This window comes from Prunus dulcis, chromosome 4 (genome assembly GCF_902201215.1).
Source record: "Prunus dulcis chromosome 4, ALMONDv2, whole genome shotgun sequence".
Taxonomy (NCBI): Eukaryota; Viridiplantae; Streptophyta; class Magnoliopsida; order Rosales; family Rosaceae; genus Prunus; species Prunus dulcis.
In genome coordinates, this window is record NC_047653.1 from 19,460,892 (window position 1) to 19,467,285 (window position 6,394).

Consider the following 6,394-nt stretch of genomic DNA (forward strand, 5'->3'; position numbering starts at 1 on the left):
AATCTGACTTTTTGATCAAATTACCATTTTGCCCCTCGCGGTTTTTAGACCATATCTTCTTCGTTACGGCTCCGATTCGGGTCTACTCCATGTCTACGAACTCCTTTCGCCGCGCTTCACGCAATGGCATAAGAGAAATTCCCAAATTCTTTCTCGATCAAAAAGCCAAATTTTCCCCCATTAAAATATGCGAGGGCAATTTGGTCATTTTGCTAAAAGATATTTTCCTTACCTTTCTAGATATTTTCTTTCTTTTTAGATATTTTGTTTTGGGTTCTTACATTGGTGGCATCAGATTGACCTGAAAAACAGCAAAAAATAAATTAGGCAGAAATTCTAGTTTTGACCAAACTAAGAACATAAAAGCTATTTTTCTGTTTTCTGGTATCTAAACTCAGCCAATGACCAAAAAAACTTCTGTAACACATTTGAAACATGCTGCAAACACCCTAGGGCTATAAAAATGCAAAATTTATCTTTGGAACACAAAATCCATAGTTTGATGACACAAAACATAACAAAAACAAAAATATGAAAATTTACGAGAAATCACACATAAACTAAAAACAAAAACGAAAACAAAAGTTAAGAATGCTTGGGTTGCCTCCCAAGAAGCGCTTCTTTATAGTCGTGAGCTAGACGCTGTTCTTTAGATGATTAATCAATAGATGGGGGTGGTGCATCCACGTGCATGCTCTCTTTTCCAAGCTCAAAAGATTCATAGTATGGCTTCAAGCGATGTCCGTTCACTTTGAATATGTTTCCCGTCTTGTCATTTTGAATCTCAACTGCACCGTGAGGGAAAACATTAGTAACAACAAAAGGACCGTACCATCTAGAACGTAACTTACCTGGGAATAGCCGGAGGCGTGAATTGAAGAGCAAGACTTTCTGCCCTATTTCAAAGGTCTTCCTTTGAATGGCTTTGTCATGAAATGCCTTTGTCTTTTCCTTGTAAATCCGTGCACTCTCATAGGCATCATTCCTCATCTCATCCAATTCATTCACTTGGAGTCACCTTGCATCTCCAGCCTCTTGCATATCAAAATTGAATTTCTTGATTGCCCAAAATGCTCTATGTTCAAGTTCAACCGGAAGGTGCTTTACCATAAACCAAACGAAAAGGAGACATACCAATGGGGGTTTTGTAAGCTGTCCTATATGCCCATAATGCTTCATTAAGTCTCAAACTTCAATCCTTTCTCGTAGGGCTCACGGTTTTCTCCAAGATTTGCTTGATTTCTCGGTTACTAATCTCCACTTGTCCACTTGTTTGGGGATGATAAGGTGTCGAGACCCTATGTGTAATTCCATACCGCTTTAAAAGTGCCTCAAATGACCTATTGCAAAAGTGAGTGCCTCCATCGCTGATAATGGCTCTTGGTGTTCCAAACCTAGAAAAGATGTTGTCCTTCACAAAACTCAAAACAACTTTTGAATCATTAGTCCGGGTAGGAATTGCTTCCACCCATTTAGAGACATAGTCAACAGCAAGGAGAATGTAAATAAAGCCATAAGAGGAAGGGAATGGTCCCATAAAATCAATGCCCCACACATCAAATATTTCAACAATAAGGATAGGCGTTAAGGGCATTTGATTCCTAGAGCTAATATTACCGGTTCTTTGACATCTATCACATGTGGAACAATAAGTATATGCATCTTTGAACAAGCTAGGCCAATAAAAACCACATTGCAATACTTTAAGGGCTGTTTTCTTAGTACCAAAATGTCCACCACATGCAGATGAATGACAAAAGGTAAGTATAGAATTAAATTCAGATTCAGACACGCACCTTCTAACAATCTGATCTGGACAATATTTCCATAGGTATGGATCATCCCAAACATAATACCTACTTGTTTTTACAAGCTTATCCTTTTGAGCGCGAGTGAGATCCTTCGGAATCAGTTTTGAAGCCTTATAATTGATAATGTCAGCGTACCAAGGGTCCTTGGCTTCGAGGGTGAAGAGTTGCTCATCGGGGAAACTTTCACGTAGAGGAAGCATGTCCTCTTCTTCATTGGATCCTTGCACCAGCCTACTCAAATGGTCAGCCACCACGTTTTCACTCCCTTTCTTGTCTCTAATCACCAAATCAAATTCTTGAAGCAAGAGAGTCCACCTAATCAGTCGGGGCTTGGCGTCCTTCTTTTGGAGGAGGTACCTAAGCGCTGCATGATCAGAAAATACAATTACTTTAGTGCCAATAAGATATGATCTAAATTTCTCTAAAGCAAAAATAACAGCAAGCAACTCCTTTTCTGTAGTTGAGTAATTCAACTGAGCATCATTCAAAGTCCGGGAGGCATAATAGATGGCATGTGGTACGTTGTGCACTCTTTGTCCAAGCACGGCCCCCACTGCATAATCCGAGGCGTCACACATCAACTCAAAGGGAAAATTCCAATCGGGAGGCTGCATGATGGGAGCAGACGTCAAAAGCTCCTTAAGCTTGTTAAATGCAGCCAAGCACTCTTCATTAAACTCGAATTCCACATCTTTGCCAAGCAATCGACATAGGGGCCTTGATATTTTTGAAAAGTCCTTGATGAAACGCCTATAGAACCCTGCATGTCCTAGGAATGACCGAATCTCCTTAACGGTTTTGGGGGGCAGCAAGCTTCTCACAATGTCGATTTTTGCCTTGTCCACTTCAATTCCCCTACAAGAGATAATGTGACCTAATACAATACCCTGCTGTACCATGAAGTGGCACTTCTCCCAGTTGAGCACTAAATTGCATTCTTGACACCTTTTCAACACTAAAGAGAGGTTGTGAAGGCAAATATCAAATGAATCACCAAAAACAGAAAAATCATCCATAAATACCTTTATTATCTCCTCTACCATATCAGAAAAAATGGACATCATGCAACGTTGAAAAGTGGCAGGTGCGTTACATAAACCAAAAGGCATACGCCTATAAGCAAACGTACCAAATGGACAGGTGAAGGTGGTCTTTTCTTGATCTTCCGGAGCTATGGCAATTTGATTGTATCCGGAGTATCCATCCAAGAAGCAATAATGACTATGACCTGCAAGACGCTCAAGCATTTGATCAATAAATGGTAACGGAAAGTGATCCTTACGTGTCGTGGTATTGAGCTTTCTATAATCTATGCATACTCTCCAACCCGTTTGAATTCTTTGAGGCACCAACTCATTGTCTTCATTCTTCACAACGGTAATTCCGGATTTCTTGGGAACAACTTGGACGGGACTCACCCACTTGCTATCCGAAATGGGGTATATAATTCCCACCTCCAAAAGCTTCAAAACCTCCTTCTTAACGACTTCTTTCATCACCGGATTCAGCCTCCTTTGGGCTTCCCTTGTTGGTTTCGATTCTCCTTCCAAAAAGATCCTATGCATGCACTTTGTAGGGCTTATTCCTCTGATGTCTGCAATGGTCCAACCTAGGGCAGTCTTGTGCTCCCTTAGAACTCGAATTAGTTTGTCTTCTTCGGATGCACTCAAATTAGAAGCAATGATCACAGGCAGCGTCTTTTCATCACCTAAATATGCATATTTCAAGTTCTCCGGAAGGGGTTTTAGCTCAACCTGTGGTGCCTTCACAATAGAGGGAACAAGCTTATTAGTAGATAATGGAAGAGGCTCAAAAATAGAGTTAAACTTACCTCTTTGGGGAGGCAAGGCCTCAAGCATATTCACAGCTTCAAGTAAAGCTGTGTTCCCTTCTTCATTCACAGTTTCGGGGCTTTGGATGAGTGCCCTCTCCAATGGTGTCTCTTCTTGTGATGCATTAAATGTTTCTTGTACCATTTGCTCAAGTACATCCATGGAAAAACAAGCATGATCATCATTAGGATATTTTAAAGCATCAAAGACCTTAAACTCCACGGTTTCCTCATCGAATGCCATTGTGAGAGTGCCTTCATACACATCAATTTTTGTCCTTGCTGTTCTCATGAATGGACGTCCTAGAATCAATGGAAGGTCTTTTCCAGGAATAGGAACTTCCTCCATCTCGAGCACTAGAAAGTCAACTGGAAAAATTAGCTCATTCACCTTGACCAAAACGTCTTCCAACACTCCCTTAGGATACTTGATTGATCGATCAGCCAATTGTATGCTCACGGAAGTCTTCTTAAGCTCACCTAAATTTAAAGATTCAAAAACAGAAAAAGGCATCAAATTAATTGAAGCCCCTAAGTCTAATAAAGCATGTTCAAACCTTTGATTTCCAATGAGACAAGGTATAGTAAAACTCCCTGGATCCTTTAGTTTAGGAGGTAATTTACGCAATAGCACGGTAGAGACTTCTTCACTTAAGGCCACGGTTTCATGCTCCTTGAACGTCCTCTTATTTGTACAAAGCTCTTTGAGGAATTTTGCATAGCTTGGAATTTGTTGGATTGCATCGAGCAAGGGAATGTTCACTTGCACTTTTCAGAAAGTCTCTAGGATATCCTTTGAAACTTGCTCCTTTTTTGAATTCAAAAACCTACGAGGAAAAGGAACCTTTGAAGTAATTGAATGATTCACAAGAGAACTTACCTTAGAGTTGTCACTTGGAACCGTAAGCTTGGGAGAGGGGGCAGCCACTGTTTTGGTTGAATTTCTCTCCTCATTGTCATCCTTTTCCACCTTTTTTCCACTTCGAAGAGTAATCACATTTGCGGTGTCATGGCCTCCATTAGGATTTGGAATTACTTGGCTTGGAAACTTTCCTGGCTCTCTTTGGCTCAAGGAGGCTGCAATCTGTCCAACTTGGTTTTCAAGGCTCTTGATTGCTGTAGACATTTGTGCCTGTGTTTGCCTTGTTTCCTGCATAAAACCTTGAGTGCTTAATGCCAAAGAATTAATTAACTCTTCTAAAGACTTACCTTGCCCAGGTGGTGCAGGTGCATTTTGTTGAGGAACAAACTGATTTTGTTGAACTGGGGCTGTTTGCACATTTTGGTTGTTCTTCCATCCAAAGTTAGGGTGTTGCCGCCATCCCGGATTATAAGTGTTAGAAAATGGATCGTTTCTTGGCTTTTGTTGCTGCATATAGTGTGCTTGAGCCATCTCTTCTCCATTACCATACAAACTTGGACAAGACTCCGTATGATGTCCGGGATTAGCACACACGGCACACACTTGTGCTTGAGGGATTAACTGCTTAACAAGGTTAGTCAAATTAGCTATTTGAGGACCAATATCACTAGCACTTACCTCATAAACACCTGCTTTCTTTGGGGGAGCTCTCCGGTAATTAAACTGTTGAGAGTTTGCTGCAATGTTCTCAAACATCTCCTTGGCTTGAGTAGCACTCTTGTTCATCAAACCTCCTCCACTAGTAGCATCAACCATCATCCTCTCCGAATCAAGTAATCCCTCATAAAAGTATTGCATAAGTAGCCAATCTTCAATTTGGTGATGAGGGCACGAAGCTAGGAGTCTCTGAAACCGATCCCAATACTCATGAAATGATTCTCCATCTAGTTGCTGCACTCCCATGATCTCCTTCCTAATATGGTTTGTCTTTTGAGCTGGAAAGAACTTTGCAAGGAACTTGGAAGCCAATGATGTCCATGTTGTGACAGATGCACTAGGTAAAGAATAGAGCCACTCCTTGGCTCGTTCCTTGAGTGAGAATGGAAATAAACGCAATCTGATTGCCTCATCACTAATCCCTCCATTGTGCATAGTCGCGCACACGGCAAAGAAATCCTTGATATGTATGTGAGGATCATCCCCAGCCTTGCCATAGAATTGCGGCAAAAGGTGAATGGTGCCACTCTTGATCTCAAAGGTGGTTGTAGTGGCTGGATACGCAATACAAGATGGCTGGTCCAATGCTTTAGGAACTGTGAAATCCTTCAAAGGTCGGGTGAGGTTGTTGAGTTCCAACTCGTCTCCCATCTTGATTGGAAGTGTATCTTGCTTATTTTTATCTCGATGGAGATAAGAAGTGTGTTCTCTAGTTCAGGGTCGTATGGTATAAGTTCGTGACTCTGCGAACGACGACCCAGCATATACCTGAAATTGAAAACAAAACTCAATTAGATTGAAAATCCCCGGCAACGGCGCCAAAAACTTGTTGGTAAATTTTAACAACAATATTAAAACCTTGCAAGTGCACAAATCAAATGATAGTATAGTAAGCAAGCAAGGGTCGATCCCACGGAGATTGTGATCTAAAGAGATGTTTATCAATGTCACGCAATGAAAATCAAAACAAAGGACTTCCAAACACACACCAACACCAAGGGGGTTTTGATTTGATTTTGTGAATAAAACAAAATAAGGAAAAGAAAACAAAAGAGAATTTAAATTAGAGTTTAAGAGAAATTGGTTTAAAATCAATCAAGAACAATAGCTAGGACTTACTATCCACCTCCAAACAATCAATCAATCCATAAACAACAATAGATAATCAATTTC

General features: G+C 40.7%; 1 pseudogene; it reads right to left on the bottom strand.

The window, feature by feature from the left end:
• Positions 1-657: 657 nt before the first annotated feature.
• LOC117625576 lies at positions 658-5,872 on the bottom strand (annotated as a pseudogene).
• Between the last annotated feature and the right edge of the window lie 522 nt (positions 5,873-6,394).